General features: G+C 40.5%; 1 protein-coding gene across 8 annotated transcripts in view; it reads right to left on the reverse strand.

The window, feature by feature from the left end:
• The window catches only part of ZNF41 (zinc finger protein 41), a 45551-nt gene that overhangs the window by 27211 nt on the left and 420 nt on the right, over positions 1 to 17920 (reverse strand). For 2 of the 8 annotated variants that reach the window (XM_029929566.1, XM_029929562.1), the window contains exon 1: positions 17577 to 17907. The exons of 5 other annotated variants lie outside the window; for them this stretch is intronic. The gene's annotated coding sequence lies outside the window, so the exon portion shown is untranslated. Of the gene's footprint in view, positions 1 to 5834; positions 5857 to 17576; positions 17908 to 17920 lie in introns of those variants that run through there. One more of the 8 variants, XM_029929564.1, reaches the window with a different exon arrangement.

The raw sequence follows: 17920 nt of genomic DNA on the forward strand, positions 1-17920 counted from the left end.
CGATTTTAGACATAAAAGCATTCATATCTCAGAATACTCCAGCGAATAGTCTAAACAATTATAAATTATATAGTAACATAAACCTCAAAATCAGAGGAAAGCAGTCTTGAGAAATCATTCTCATAATATGAAGTTATATGTGAATAAATAATAATGTAACTGGGCATCTGGAATAAATAAGATTTTTACTAAGTGGAAATTTTAAAATACCCTGGGAAAATCTACTGAGTGAAATGAGGAGGGAAAGGCAAATCAATCACGCACCTCTATTACTAGATCCAAATCTATGACAACATTATTGGCTCTAGTAATAGAGAAAATATAGGTCATCACAGTTGTAAGGAAGGTGAAGGCGGATACCGATAAAAAGAATCAAATCTCCAAACTATTGGAATCCCAAGACATTAAGAACTAGATGGGAATTAAGAGAAAAGAGGCCAAACCAGCAAAAATAGGAAAAGGGAAAGAGTAGAAATATCAGCAAAGTAAAATAAATAGTAAACATAAAATAATAAAAGGCATGAAATTTAATATAGTACTTTTTAAAATTACTTTTTATTTTGAGAGAGAGTGGGCACAAGTGGGGTAGGGGCCGAGGGGAGAGAGAGAATCCCAACCAGGCTCTGCACAATCAGCGCAGAGCCCGATGTGGGGTTTAAATTTACAAACTGTGGGATCACGACCTGAGCTGAGACCTAGAGTCGGACACTTAACTAACTGTGCCACTTGGGCACCCAGAAATTTAATATGTTACAATTCAACTAAATGTAATGAGCTGAATCCAGCCATAAAAGGTAAAGATGATGGGGTTGGTTAGCAAAACGAAATACAGTTGCCATACATCTAAAACAAAACGACAAAGACGTGAGATGGAGCACTGGACAGAAACATGCATACTATTTATCATTCTTTCTGCTGTGGTGGGCACTCATCATGTCTTTGCCTACCTCAGGGTCATAAAGATGTCCAATGTTTTCTTTTTTTTAATTTTTTTATGTTTTTTTATTTATTTTGGAGAGACAGAGAGAGACAGTGCGATCAGGGGAGGGTCAGAGAGAGAGAGGGAGACACAGAATCTGAAGACAGGCTCCAGGCTTTAAGCTGTCAGCACAGAGCCCGACGCTGGGCTCGAACCCATGAACCGTGAGATCATGACCTGAGCCGAAGCTGGACACTCAACTGACTGAGCCTCCCAGGCGCTCCTCAATGTTTTCTTAATTTGTATCATTCTACCTTTCCCATTTAGATTTATAGTCCTCTTGGGAAGGGTTTTGGTGCATGGTACATGTTAGGGTCAAGATTCATTTCTTCCATGTGGATATCAAGGTGATCCAGCATGGCTTATTGAAAAGACTACCCTTTCTCCAGTGCTCTGCAATGTTGCTTTGTGACCGTATATGTGGAAGTCCATTCCTGAAATCTGTATTTCCATTGGTCTATTTGTCTATTCTTGGACCAGTTCTACAGTGTCTTAATTCATGTGCTTCATATCAAGTTTTGATATCTGGTAGAATAAAGGGTTATTAAACTAGACTACACTAAAATTAAAGACATCTGTGCATCAGAAGATGAAATTAAGAGTGTAGGGGCACCTGGGTGGCTCAGTCGGTTAAGCATCCGACTTGGGCTCAGGTTGTGATCTCCTGGTTTGTGAGTTTGAGCCCCGCATCAGTCTCTGTGCTGACAACTCAGAGCCTGGAACCGTCTTTGGAGTCTGTGTCTCCCTTTCTCTCTGCCCCTCCCCAGCCTGTGCTCTGTCTCTGTCTCTCTCTCAAAATTAAATAAAAATTTAAAAAAACAAAACAAAAAAAACAAAAGTTAACTTCAATGTCTGTATCTGATAAACAATTCACGTCCCAAATATATCAGAAATACTTAGAAATCAATAGGAGCAAGAGGAAAAGAGCAAGAGGAACAGGAAGTTCCTGAAGAAGAGACCCAGGTGGCAAATAAGCCTAGGAAAAGCTGCTCAACTTTATTAGTTAGCCAGGAAATATAAACTGCTGTCAGACATGCCTTCATGCCCACCAGAAATGGCTAAAATGAAAATGATGGAAAATAACCAAGAGAGCTGGTGAGGATATGAGCAATGGAAACCCACAAGTTGTTTTCGAGGAGCATAAAAGAGGACAAACACTCTGCAGAACTGTTCGGTACAATATTATCTATGAAAGCTGAACATAGACAATATCCTCCGAGGAATATACTCCGGAGATGTGCGAACATATGTTCACTGAAAGATAAGTGTGATGATGTTCAGAGAGGCTTTATTCAAAACTGAAACTTATGCAAATGCCCACCCACATTAGGATGGATAAATAAGTTACCTTATATTCATACAAGGAAGTACTATACTGCAATAGGGATGAACACGTTACTACAGACAACATGCACGAGTCTCATCTGATGAATATTACATTGGCCGAAGAAGCCCGACCCAAAAGAGCAATGAGTCAACACTGTATGATTATGTTGATATAAATTTCAAAAACATGTAAAACTAATCTCTGCTGTTAGAAGTCAGGGTATTGGTGCCCCTTGGGAGGAGGTTAGTGACTGGAAAGGAACACAAGGGGGTGTCTTCTGGGTGCTAGTACTGTTCGATTTCTTAATCTTGGTGGTGCTTGTGCGTGTCTGCTCAGTCTGTTAAAAATTATCAAGCTAAATGTGCATAATCTGTGCAGTTTTCTGTATTATATTACATATTTTAAAAACATATGATATACCAGGCAAATGCAAGAAAATGAAAGCATGTCTAAAAATATAATGAGTGACATAGAAATTAAGCCCAAAGTGCTCAACACATTAACAAAGGGGGCCATTTTTAATAATAAGATATACAGTAAAGAAGGATGTAAACCTTTGCATAAAACTTTAGGGTCATTCAGTTATATAGCAATAAAACCAGCACAAATGCATGAAGTCACAGGATGTCTTTTTTCGTTTTGACAGAGAGAGAGAGAGAGAGAGAGAGAGAGAGAGAGAGAGAGAGAGAACGAGTCAGAGAGAGGAGCAGAGGGAGAGGGAGGGAGAGAATCCCAAGCAGGCTCCACACTCGGTCAGCACGGAGCCCAAGGCAGGGCTCAATCCTATGACCCTGGGATCATGACCTGAGCCAAAATCAAGAGTCGGATGCTCAACCAACTGAGCCACTGAGGCACCCCAAAACCACATGAAGTCTTAAAAATCATAGTTATGGGGACCTCCTCTTCTGGAGATGGAGTACATATGTTTAACTGTTCTTTCTGCCAAATACAACTAAAAAGTGTGGACTTTATATATAAAACAAAGGAAGATTCTGAAAGAAGAAGTAAAGAAGGCAGATTGGCTAGGGATCCTGAGACCCCAAAATGAGATGTGGGAGTGTGCGGTTTTCTTTCAGCCTCAGATAGCCTAGACTTGGTGCTGGAGAAGCCAGCAACCTAGAAAAGCCAATGGGTGCAGACAACAAGGTGCCCAAAGAAAAGCTTGCTCTCTCTAGTCAAAGGACCGGGAAAGAAGCAGCCTAGTGACACGGAAAACTTTCAGACAATGATACCTCTATTCAAGCCAAACACCACACAAAACACTGGGGTCCCACCACCGTTACTAACAGCAAATGCCAAGTGGAGAGCCCAGACTCTCACTCTTGACAAACTGTAAGAAGGTACCCCCAGCCCAACACCCCTGACCCCCTGCCAAGGTGGAATCAGAGAAAGACTGTTAGGGTACTGGAGCCTTCTTTCTTGCTGGGCAATGGTAACCACTGCCTCTTCCTCTCCCACCCTTTGGTGACAGTGGAGACAACGTGGGGAGTCTGGGCTCCCATTCTCACCCAGGGTTAACAAAATGTCCTTCTTCCTCCCCACTGAGTGATGTCAGAGGAGGCCTATTACGCTCTCACCAAGGCTTTGCATTGGGCAAGCTAGAGCATTTCTGCCAACAATGTCCCTGGACGTCAAATGGGAAGCAACAACAAGGCACCTATCTCCCTCCCAGTCAGGGTGGCATCAGCAGAGGCCTAGGGGGGAGCATGAACTCCTACCCCCACTGGGCAATATAAAGGACCCCCCCCACACACACACACTCAAAGAGGCCACACGGAGAACTTGACTTCCATCCCCATCTAGCAGTAATGAGGTGACATCTCCCTTCACCAAACGAAGGTGTGTTGAAGGAGGCCTGTTAAAACATGAGAGCTGCGTGAATTCCAGAGCCTCTCAAGTTAATACCCAAATGTCCTGAACACAATGAAACACCCCGGTCATGCCAAGAACCGGGAACATCTCAGCTGGAAGAAGGAAAGATACTGAACAGACGCGAACGCGGAAACTGCGGCAGACGCTGGAATTACCTGACCAGGGTTTTAGAGAAGATTTGAGAAGGTTTGAGAGACTTTAGAGAAGCGTCATGAATATGCTTCACTGGGAAATTTTGAAAAATGCTTAACACAAATGAGACAACAGAAAATCTCAGCAAAGAAATACAGGCACACCTCGTTTTACTGTACTTGCCTTTATTGTGCTTCACAACAGTTTCACAGACACGGCAGCTTTTACAAATTGAAGGCCAGTGGCGACCGTGTGTTGCACAAGGTTAGTGGTGTCCTTTTTCCAGCAGCGTTTGCTCACTTCATGTCTCCGTGTCACATTTTGGTAATACAGCTGTCGTAATCATTTTTTCATCATTATGATGTTTATTACGGTGCCCTATGGTCAGTGACCTTGGACTAACCGTTTTGGGATGCCACAAGCCACAACTATATAAACAGCCGCCATGTGCCCTTAAGCCAAAGCCTAATCCCAGGCAAGGCCCTCACTCTCTGGAGGCTGAGGGAGGTGAGGAAGTTGCAGAAGGAAAGTCTGAAGCTGGAAGAGGTCGGTTCATGCATTTTGAGGAAAGAAGCCACGTCCATGACATAAAAGTGTAAGGCGAAGCAGCGCGTGCTGATATAGAAACTAAAGCAAGTTCTCCAGGAGATCTAGCTCAGATAATGAAGGCGGTCACACTAAAGAGCAGATTTTCAACGTAGACCGAACAACCCTCTATTGGGAAAAGATGCCATCTAGGACGAGAAGGAAATGGCACAACCTTTGTCAAGTGCTAAAAGCAAAGACTTGTTAGCCCAGCATCCCATGCCCATAGAAGATACCCTTCAGGAATGAAAGAATTATTGAGACATTTTCCGGTGAAGGAAAGCAGAATTTGTTACCAGCAGACCTACCATAAAAGAATGGCTATAGGAAGCTCTTGAACCAGAAAGGAAATGATAAAAGAAGGAATCTTGGACCATCAGTAAGGAAGAAAGAACATGGAAAGAGCAAAAATATAGGTAAATACAATATGCTTTCCTTCTCTTAAGTTTTCTAAAATAGGTTTGACAGTTGGAGCAAAAATTATAACCCCGTTTAATGTGGTGCTCAATGCACACGAAGGAAATATATAAGACAATTATATTCAGATAATAAATAGGGGAGGTTAAGGGGACATGAGGTAAGTAAGGTCTACCAAACTTCGCTGGAAGTGGTAAAATGATACTAGTAGACATTGGTAAGTGGTGTATATATTACATGACACATAAAACATTGGTAAAAACAAAAAAGCAGCTATATAAAGAGATCTCCCTGAAAATACTAGATAATCAAAATGGAATTCTTTAAAATGTCCATATACGCCAAAGGAGAAAAAATAAAGAAAAGAAAAAACAAAAACAGAGAGAACAAATAGAAAACACAAAACATGACAAGCTCCAACCTTAATATATAAATAATTTTAGAAAATGTAAATGGTATAAATGCACCAATTAGAGACAGAAATTGGCAGATTCGATTTAAAAAATCATGATCCAGAGGCACCTGGGTGGCTCAGTCAATGGAGCATTAGACTCTTGATTTCGGCTCAGGCTCAGGTCATGATCCCAGGGCCGTGGGATCGAGCCCTGCGTCGGGCTCTGTGCTGAGGGTGGAGTTCTTTCTCTCTCTCTAAAATAAAAGAATGAAAAATAAAAAAGTGTGACTCAACTACATACTGTCTACAAGAAATGTGCTCCAAACATAATAATATATGTAGGTTGAACTACTAGAAGTTAAATAAAAATAATAAATAAAATTAAAAAGAAAAGAAAAGCTATAGCATGCAAACACTGATTAAAAAGAAGCAGAATGGGCACCTGGGGGGCTCAGTCGGTTGAGCATCTGCCTTTGGCTCGGGTCATGATCTCACGGTTTGTGAATTTGAGCCCCATGTCAGGCTCTGTGCGACAGCTTGGAGCCTGGAGGCTGCTTCGGATTCTGTGTCTCCCTCTCTCTCTGCCCCTCCCCCACTTGTGTTCTGTCTCTGTCTCTCAAAAATCAATAAATGTTAAAAAAATTTTTTAAAGGAAGAAGGAGTGGATTTATTAATATTGGATAGAGTTCAGAGTAAAGAAAATTTCCAGGGACATACAGGGACATTACATAATGATAAAAGGGTCAATCCACCAAGAAGACAGCAATCTTAAGTGTGTATACACCATCCAACAGAATTGCAAAATATATGAAGCAAAATTTGATGAAACTGAAAGGAGAAATAGGCAAAATCATGATGATAGTTGGAGACTTCAATTCTCTTCCTTCAGCAACTGATAGAACAATTGGACAGAAAACCAGCAAGGTTAAAAAAGAATCCATGAACACCATCAACCGACAGGATCTAAGCAACATTTATAGAACATCCCACCCAACAGTAGCAGAATACATATTCTAAGTGTCCGCGGAAAATAGATAGACCACAACCTAGAGAACATGACAAACCTCCACAACTGTAAAAGAACTGAAATCATACACAGTATGCTCGCTGACAACAATGGAGTGAACCAAGTAATTAAAACAGAAAGGGAACAGGAAAATCCCCAGTCAGAAACTAAACAACATAGTTCTAAATGAATCACAGGCCAAAGAGGAAGTCTCAAGGGAAATTAAGAAAAAAAAAATACAGCTCTGTCCGTCCGTCCATCTGTCTAAATAAAAATGAAAATACAACATGATCAAAATTTGTAGGATACAGCCTCAGGCATATAGTCTTTTAATCCCTACTTGACAACCTACGAATTGACCTTGGGCCTCGGGGCCTGGAACATTTCCTTCCCAAGAGACAAAGAGCTCACATGGCCTGTGTTGGGCTAATCACCTCGTGTGGGAATATCTTTCCCTATTGCAGACTCCGTGTGTGCTACTTCTTTCTGCTGGACTTCTGTACATCAATGGCCCCCAGCTTTCAGTATTTCAGACTCCGCGAGGGGGTGGGATGGGGTGCTCCACTGTGACATGAGAGGGGTGTGAATCGTATCTTAGTTTCATTTAATTTCTATTTCCTTGCCAACTAACATAGTGAAGATTCTTTTCTCATGCTTATTTGCCTTTTGGGTTCCAGGGGACCAGCTGGCTATGAGAAAAGAATGCACACTACTGATGCTGATCTTGCTCTGTCTCCTCCATGTGAGCAAAGCATTGTTTGGTTCAGTGCTTGACTGTGTTGTGTTTTCCTTGGGGACTCTGACATCAAGGTGCAGGGGAGGGGGCAGGAGTGTTTAGAATCCCCCTCTGAGCTGGATAACCAGTGCCCAAGGCGCTGCTTGTAAACTAAAGCAGTGCTTTAAGTAAAATTTATGGCACTCAGTGTTTCCAAGTGAAAAGAGAAAAAGCCACATGTCAGTAACCTAAACTCTCATCTCAAGAAATTAGAAAAGAAGGGGCAGCTGGCTGGCTCTGTCCGTCTGTCCGTAGAGCATGCAACTCTTGAGCTCAGAGTCATGAGTTAGAGCCCCACATTGGGTGTAGAGATTACTGAAAAAAAATAAGATCTGAAAAAAAGGAAATTAGAAATGAAGAACAAAATATACTCAAAGCCAGCAGCAGAAGAGAAATAATAAAAGTAGGAGCAGGAATCAATGAAACTCAAAACAGAAAAACAAGGGAGGAAACCAATGAATCAAAGGGCTAGTTTTCCAAAAAGAATAATAAAATAAACAAATCTCTAGTAATATTGACAAAGAAAATGTCGGAGACACAAATGATTAATATTAGGAATGAAATAGGGGATGTCACTATAGACCCTGAAGACAGTAAAAGAATAATAAAGGAATACAATGCTAAATTTGACAACTTAGATGAAATGGACCAATTCCTCAAAAAGTGCTAACTACTACGGTTCTTCCAATATGAAATCGTTCCTTTGAATAGCCTCATAACTATAAAGGACATTGAATTTCCAATTTTAAAAATAATGCTTGAAATAGAAATCTCTAGGCTGGGGTGCCTGGGTGGCTCAGTTAGTTGAGAATCTGACTTTTGATTTCAGCTCAGGTCATGATCCCAGGGCTGTGGGATCAAGCCCCACATTAGGCTCCACACTGATTGTGGAGCCTGCTTAAGATTCTCTCTCTCTTCCTCCCTCTCTCTCCCTCTCCCTCCCTCCCTCTCTCTCTCTCTCTCTCTCTCTCTCTCTCTCTCTCTCTCCCCTCTCTCTCTGCCTGTCTCCATCGCTCATGCACTCTCTCTCTCAAAAATAAAATTTTAAAAAATTAAAAAGAAAAAAAGAAATGTCCAGGCTAAAATGGTTTCACTGCACATTTCCACAAACCTTTTGAAAAGAATTAACATCAATCTCACTCTATCTCTTCCAGAAAATAGAAGAGAGAATGCTTCACTCACTCCCTAAAGCCAGATACCAAAATGAGACAAAGAGTACAAAAAAAAAATACACTGTTGGTGTGCTAAAGTTTTCCCACTGGGTACCTGGTTTGCATAACAAATTTTGCATTTTGTCATCAGCTGTACTTGAAAATAGGATATTTCTTGATGAATTATTCTATTACCTATCCAAAAAAAGGATTAAAACCACTAAAGACCAATATCCTTCATGAACATAGATGCAAAAATTCTTAACAAAGTATTATAATTCAGCAATATACAAAGAGAATTATACACCATGACCAAGCGGGATTTATTGCAGGAATGTAAGGCTAATTCAACATTTGAAAAGTAATCAATGTAATCTACCATATTAACAGGCCAAAGAAGAAAAAAATCACATGATCATATCAATAAATGCAGATAAGGATTGTGACAAAATCCAATACTCATTCATGATAAAAAAAAAACAAACCTCTTAGAAAGCTTGGAATAAAAAGAAACTTTGTCAACTTGATTAAAAAAAGATCTACAAAAAAACTATAACTAACATAATATTTAATAGTGAGAGACCAAATGTTTGGCCCCTAATATCAGGAATAATGCAAGGATGTTGACTATTCCCACTTCTTTTTTTATTAAAAAAATTTTTATATTTATTTATTTTTGAGCGAGAGAGAGCATGGGGGGGGGGCGCAGAGAGAGAGGAAGACACAGGATCTGAAGCAGGCTCCAGGCTCTGAGCTGTCAGCACAGAGCCCGACGCGGGGCTTGAACTCATGAACCATGAGAGCATGACCTGAGCTGAAGTCGGCCACTCAACCGAATGAGCTCAGCCACCCAGGCACCCCTCACCATTCTTATTCAATATAGTGATGAAAATTCTAGCCAGTGCAATGAGGCAAGAAAAGAGAATAAAAGGCATAGAGATTGAAAGGGAAGAAACAAAACTGACCCTATTTGCAGACATGATGGTCCAGATAGAAAATCCCTAGGAACCTACACAAAAACTTCTAGAAGTAGTAAGCAATTTCAGCAAGGTTATGGGACACAAGAACCACACACAAAAATCAGCTGTACTTTTATTATACTAAAATGAACATGATAAAATAAATAAAAAATACAATAATTTACATTGCTCAGAAAATGAAATATTTAGGTATAAATGTAACAAAACAGGTATAGGGCTCCTATGCTGAAAACTAGAGAATGTTGATGTAAGAAATCAACAAAAATCTAAATAAATGGAGAGAGCTACTGTGTTTATGGTTTGGTAGCATCAACACAGTAAAAATATCAATTCTCCACAAGGTGACAGTCAATATAATTCCTATTAAAATCTTGGCAAGAAGTTTTTGTAGACATGGCCAAATTTATTCTTTTTTAATGTTTATTTTTGAGAGAGAGAGAGAGAGAGAGAGAGAGACAGAGAGAGACAGAATGTCAGCAGAGGAGGGACAGAGAGAGAGACACAGACTCCAAAGCAGGCTCCAGGCTCAGAGCTGTCGGCACAGAGCCTGGCATGGGGCTCGAGCTCATGAAGCAAGCGATCATGACCTGAGCTGAAGATGGATGCTTAACTGACTGAGCCACCCAGGCACCCCTCTTTTTTAAAAAATGTTGATTTATTTATTTTGAGAGACAGAGAGCGAGCACAAGTGAGGGAGGGGGAGAGACAGAGTGGGGGAGAGATTCCCAAGCAGGCTCTGCACTGTCAGCACAGAGCACAATGCAAGGCTCGAACCCAGGAACCATGAGATCACAACCTGAGCCGAAACCAAGAGTCAGACGCTCAAATGACTGAGACACCAGGCACCCCTAGACAAAGGTATTCTTAAATTTATGTGGAAGGGTAAAGGATCTACGATAGTTAAAACAATTCTGACAAAGAATAAAGTGGGAGACAGGGTGCCTGGGTAGCTCAGCTGGTTAAGCATCTGACTCGGCTCAGGTCATGATCTCACGGTTCATGAGTTCGAGCCCTGCCTAGCGCTCTGTGCTCAGAGCCTGGAGCCTGCTTCAGATTCTGTGTCTCCCTTTCTCTCTGCCCCTCTCTCACTTGCACTCTGTCTTTCTTTGTCTCTTGAAAACAAATAAACATTACAAATTTTAAGAAAAGGAATAAACAGGGAGAAATCAATCTACCTGATTTTAAGACCTTTTTTTAACTACAGGAATCAAGACAATGTGGTACTGATAAAGGGACAGACACATACATCAATGAAACTGAAGAGAGAACCAAGAAATAGACCCACACAGATATAGCCAACTATTTTTTTACAAAGGTGCAGAAACAATTCAATGGATGAAGGAAGGTCTTCCTTAACTCACCATTACTCAACAAATGGTGCCAGAGTAATGGGATCATTCATTAGGAAATAACAAAATGAATCTCAATCGGAATGTCACACTTCATAAAAAATTAACCTGAAATGGATCACAGATTGAAATGCACAATGTAAAACCGTCAGGGTGTTAAAAGACAATGTGGGGTGGAACAAGTGAAACACCTCAGGCACAGAAAGACAGACACCACATGTTTTCTCTCATACGTGGACCTTGAGAAACGGAACAGAGGACCATGGGGAGGGGAAGAGGAAAGAAAGAGTTGGGGAGAGGGAGGGAGGCAAACCACGAGAGAGTCTTGAATCCTGAGAACAACCTGAGGGCTGATGGGGGAGGGGGAGAGGAGAAAGGGCTGATGGACATGGAGGAAGGTACTGGTGGGGATGAGCACTGGGTGTTGTAAGGAAACCAATTTGACAATAAATTGTATTTAAAAATAAATAAATATTACCAATTAAAAATTTTAAAAATAATAAAAGACAGCGTGGGGAAAAACCATCGGGACTTAAGGCTTAGTAAGAGGTCTTAAATATGACACGAAAAACATGATCAATAAAAGAAAACACATATATTTGATTTTGCCAGATTGAAAACTGTAGCAAAAGGCACTGTTAGGAGGATGAAATGACACGCTACAGACTATGAGAAAGTATCTGGCAAAGAGTCATAACTGCAACGTATAAAGAACTCTCAAAATTCAATACTGAAGGAACCAAACAATCCAATTAGAAAATGGGCCAAAGACACGAGAAGAGATTTCACCAAACACGATATATGGAGGGCAAATAAGCACAAGAGAATATGTTCAACATCCACAAACAAGCATATTCTAGAATCGCTATGAAAAGGCACAGCCCATAGAATGGCGAAAACAATCTTAACAGAGAAGAATAAGGTGGGAGTGAACCAAATAAGGTAAGCATCGCATGCAGCTCTATGAGAATATAAAACTACCAAAATTAATCACTCCCCCTGCCAAAGGCTGGTAAGACCAGTAACCAGAGAAAAGAAAATAATTTCAATTTTCAGATTTTAAAAGACCGGTTCTGAATGTAAATTGGCTCAGCCACTGTGGAAACAGTATGGAGATTCCTCAAAAAATTAAAAATAGAAATACCATATGATTTGGTAATTCTACTACCGGGTATTTACTGAAAGAAAATGAAAGCACTAATTCAAAAAGATATATGCGCCCCAATGCTTACTGAAGCATTATTTATGATAGTAAGAAATGGAAGCAACCCACGTGTCCATCCATGGGTGAATGGACAAAGAAAATGGCTGAATTTTATTGAAAATAATCTCTATGCCATTTTAACATATAAAAAGATAGAAATCTCCTGAATTTCTGTTAAAAATTGGCATTATCTTAATATCAACATATGTTAAATATAGTACAAAGACAAGAAAACTATAAACAGTTTTCTTATAGGGGTAAAACTTTAAAATAAAATATTACTAATACAATCATGTCTCATATGAAAGATTCCCGTGACCAAACAGAGTGATAACTCTGGAAGTCAAAGATGAGGCCACATTCCATTTCAGTATAATTCATTACAACAGTCAATTACAGAGAACAACATCCTAAGACTATTAACATCAAAAAGCATCTGACACAATTCAGGAGCCATTCCTAATAAAAATACAAATTAAAATAGGAACATAAAAAGCTATTTACATATTACAATGGCTACCAAAAAATAACCAGAGAACATTATGCTAAAAAACGTCCAGATCAGAAAACTTAATATCATTAGGATAGTAATACTCCCCAAAATGATGTTGAGGTACAACACAACCCCTGTCAAAATCCAAGCTGGAAGTTTTAAAGAAGATAATAGGCTGATCTTAAAATTCATATCAAAATGCAAGAGACCCTCAATAGCCAAAATATTGAATAAGAACATAGTTGGAGGACACACATTTCCCTATCTCAAAACTTACTACAGGAGTGCCTGGGTGGCATAGTCGGTTGAGCATCTGACTTTGGCTCAGGTCATGATCTCCCGTTTATGAGTTTGAGCCCCACATCAGGCTCTCTGCTGTCACCAAAGAGCCCACTTCACATCCCCACTCTCTCTCTCTGCACCTCCCCTGCTTGCGCTCTCTCAAAGATAAATAAAACATTTTTAAAAATCTTACTACAAAGCTACACAAATCAATACAGTGTGGTACTGGCAGAAGGGTAGGCATATAGATAAATGAAATAGAATTGAGAGTTCAGAAATACACCCTTATATTTACAGTCAATTGATTTTAGATGAGTGCTCCAATATAATTCAGCAGGGAAAGAAGAGTCTATGACATCAAAAGCACAAGCAACAAAAGAAAGAAATAGATTAGTTGGATTTCATCAAAATTCAAAACTTTTGTGCTACCAAGTCAACCACGAAGAAAGTGAAAAGATACCCACAAAATGGGAGAAAATAAATGCAAATCACATAGCTGGCAAGGGACTTGTAACCAGAATATATAAAGAATGCTTACAATTCAATAATTAAAAAGATCAAATCACTCAATGAATAATAGGTAAAGGATTTGAATTGATATTACTTCAAAGAAGATATACAAAGGGTCAAAAAGCACATTGTCCGTGATTACAGGCTGCTCTCATGAACTTCCACAGACCGGGTGGCTTAAACAACAAACATTTCTCACAGTGCTGGAGATGGGGAAGTCCAAGATCAAAGCACCAGCACATTTGGTGTCTGGTGAGAACCTGCTTCTTGGTTCATAGATGGCCACATTCTTGCTGTGTCCTCACATGGCAAAAAGTGGGGAAGGACTCTCTGGGGTCTCTTTTATAAGGGTGCTAATCCCATCATGAGAGCTCCACCCTTATGACCTAATCATTTCCCAAAGACCTCATCTCCTAATACCAACACATTGGGAATTAGGATTTCAACATATGAATTTTGGAGGGGACCCAAACCTTCAGTCCATAGCACACATGAAAACACATTCAATATCAGGAGTCATGAGAGACATAGAAATCCAAACCACAATGAGATACCACTTCACACCTACTGGGATGGCTAGAATAAAAGAAGAAGGGGGTGCCTGGGTGGCTCAAGCATTCGACTTTGGCTCGTGAGTTCGAGCCCCGTATCAGAGTTAATTGCTATCTGTGCAGAGCCTGCTTTGGATCTTCTGTCCTCCTCTCTCCCCGCCCCTCCCCAACTTGTGCTCTCTCTCAAAAATAAATAAATCGTAAAAAAACAAAAACAATAGAATAAAAGAAGACACTAACATGTGTTGGTGAGGGTGGGACTAACTGGAACATTCATACATTCCCGGCGGGGTGTAAAATGGCACAGTCATTTTGAAAACCAGTTTGGCCCTTCTTCATATGATCTAGCAATTCCACTCCCATTCATTCACTCAACAGTTACTGAGTTCCACTCCCAAGAGAAATGAAAATGTATATTCACACAACTTGTACACAAACGTGCACTCAATAACTGTTGAGTGAATGAATGAATGAGTGAACACCATTTACTTTCAAATTGGCAACAAAATAGGGATACCCTCTATCAAGTACCATTCAGCATTGTTCCAGAAGCTCTTGCTAATGTAAGAGAAGGCAAGGCAATCCGAATAAATATTAGGAAGGAAGAGAGAGTATCATTGTTCATTGCATGGGCTGATACTCTATCTAGGAAAACGAAGAGACTATAAAAACCAACTAGAATCCACATGAGAATGTGATAATTGCATAGGATAAGAAATAAAACACAAAAAAGAAAAAGAAAAATTGATAGATTTTTCCCTCGATGGAAATAGAAAAAAATATGCTCCTCACCACGGTGACAAAAACAAATGTAAAATATCTAAGAATGTATTTTCTTTTTTAGGAAAAGATGCTGGGCCTATAAGAAGAAAACTATAAAATAGTTTAGTTTTTATGGTCATTTTGAAACAAAATAAAAATGGTCTTAACATTCAAAAGGAAGAATAAATGCTAAGAATACTAAAGAACACAACCAAAAATGAAAGAAAAAGAACAGTGAGGGGTCTTGCACTATTAGCTATTAAAAGTATTTCTAAAGTTGATACAATTTTTTGAATGGAAGTAGATACATGTATCAGAAGGAAAAATAGAGTTCAGAAACAGAGTGTTACACATCTAAAAATTTTTGTGACATAAGAGGCATTTAATTGAGTTTGAAAAGTATATTCCTTCAATGATTGATGCTGGCAAATATTTAAAACAATTTTAATGTTTTTGTTTTATTTTTGAAAGAGAGAGACATAATGTGAGTGGGGAAGGCGCAGGGAGAGAGGGAGACACAGGATCTGAAGCAGGCTCCAGTCTCTGTGCTGACAGCACAGGGCCCAACGTGGGGCTTGGATTCATGAGCCGCAAGATCATGACCTGAGCTGAAGTCAGATGCTTAACCGACTGAGCCACCCAGGCGCCTCCGTGCTGGTAAATTTTCTATCCAAATGGAAAATACAGACATTGATCTCATCTCACACCACACACCAGAGTAAATTTCAGTTTGACTGAAATTTAACTTTAAAAATTAAAACAATAAAAATATTAAATTTAAGGCATTTATACATGTATATATATATATATATATATATATTTTTTTAAGGCATGCATTTATTGAAGCACAAAGCAGGGAGATCGCATTAGGCAAGACAAGATACTCAGAATCTGAAAAGGAAAAAAACAGCGAGCTCTAATCAGATGATTATTTTTTCTGATTATATGTGAAGGCATCTTTCAAAAATCAATATATAAAGAGAGATAAAGGGAGGAAGATCACAATAAATGACAGAAGGTTAATATTCACAAATTAGACAAACCACCTGAAAGGAAAAAAGAGCAAAGGATATGAAAACTTAAAAAAATAGATTTCGGGGCACCTGGGTGGCTCAGTGGGTTAAGCGTCTGACTTCTGATTTTGGCTCACATCATGATCTCACAGTTGGTGGGACTGAGCCTTGCATCAGGCTCTGCGCTGATGGCAAAGACCCTGCTTGGGATTCTCTTTCCTTCTCTGTCTGCCCCTCCTCTGCTCACTTTCTCTCTGTCTCTCTCAAAATAAAAAACATTAAAAAATTCATTTCAATGGCCAATAAATACGAGAAGATATTCAACCACTAGTTTCCAGGAAAATGCACATCAAAGTAAAACAAGATACCAGGTACCACTTACTTTACCAAAGGAGAGACAGATACCATTCTGTTTGGCCCTCAGAATGGGGAAAATTTAAAAAGCAGCAATATTCAGTGTGGGAGACAATGTTAGAATGAGCCCTTTGAGTATAGTTTAGAAATCAATATGAAAAGATATCAACTTTTTGGGGCATCAAAATCTCATATCTAAATATGAGGGTCAGAAAACATTAGAAGTAAGCTAGAGTGAAAATGTTACATATATATCAATGTATTACATGGAGTGTAAGTGTTCTTAAGGAAAAATTCATCAACTTAATGTTTCTATTATAAAAGAAAATGATTGAATATTAATGAGATAAGCATTCAGCTTAGAAATTTAAAAATAGGGGCGCCTGTGTGGCTCACTCGGTTGAGCATCCAGCTTCGGCTCAGGTCAGATCTCATGGTTCGTGGGTTCGAGCCCCACGTCGGGCTCTGTGCTGACAGCTAGCTCAGAGCCTGGAGCCTGTTTCAGATTCTGTGTCGCCCTCTCTCTCTGACCCTCCCCTGCTCCAGCTGTCTCTCTCTGTCTCTCAAAAATAAATAAAAAGCACTAAAAAAAAAAAAAGAAATTTAAAAATAAGCATAAAAAGAAAAAACAAAGAAGATAAGTAATGAGAGAGAGGAGAGATTAATGACACAGGAAACAAAGATACAGGAGCCCCAACAAAGTCAAAGCGGCGTTTTGAATCAACCCCATCTCAGTGTAAGACCTTCCATCACCGACTGACTCCATGAAGCAGGGTATCTGATTCCATTGGTCCCTCCATCACTAGTCCCAAATAAATGCATCGATGACACCACAGAAACCTTGACCATCCACTCAATAAACCCCACCACGCACCTCATATACATGCAACACTACCGAGGTCTGAATCATTCATTCATCCATCCATCCATCCATCCATCCATTCTTCAATACTCACCCCACAAAACTCTCCACCATTTACTCCACAGACCATTTCATTACTTCCCAATGATCCTTATCACTCACCCACTGAACTCCAATCAGTCATCTTGCAGACCCCCTATTACTTACCCCACCAACCCAGTATAACTTAGCCCTCAGAACTCCCATCATTGTCCCCACAGGCCCCATCAGTGACCTGTGAAATCCTCACCACTCACCCCATAGAACCCCCAATACTCACCCCATAGTTCCCCATCACTCATCTCACAGACTACCCATTTTATTTTCCCCACTGACCCCATCACTCACTCCCAAACCCCTGTCACCCATTCTACACACCTCCTCCCTAGTGACCTCAGAGAAACCTCATCATTCCTTGCCCTACAGAGTACCATCGTCGGGTCCTAAATGCATGCATAACACCCCCATAATCACAATTACTGGCCCAATTGTGCTGCCCCTGTTAAACTCAGACTCGGACCCCTAAGTGTTGAAACTACCTCTGAGGGGCTCTTCCGTGTCTGGACTTCACCGTGCACATGCTCAGTGTCAGCTTGGGGGCTCAACCCCACCGGGTGCACTCGCGAGGTGTTGGCCCGTGTGCACGCGTCGGAGGAGAGGCGGGCTTTCAAATGTTCTTTAGTGACTTTGTCAGGCAATTAACATGGCTGTCCCCTCGGGAGTGTCTCTACGGGAGTCGCCATCTTGGAAGGGTGGTCATTATGGCCGTCCGGCTGTGGGTCCCCGGGCCCGATCCCCCCTGCGGGATCTCCCGGGGACCCGGACGGCCGGAGCGCGCGCTGTGCCGCCGGGACCCCTCCCGCCGCGGATCCGCGTCCTCCAC

This window comes from Suricata suricatta, chromosome X (assembly GCF_006229205.1).
Source record: "Suricata suricatta isolate VVHF042 chromosome X, meerkat_22Aug2017_6uvM2_HiC, whole genome shotgun sequence".
Lineage (NCBI taxonomy): Eukaryota > Metazoa > Chordata > Mammalia > Carnivora > Herpestidae > Suricata > Suricata suricatta.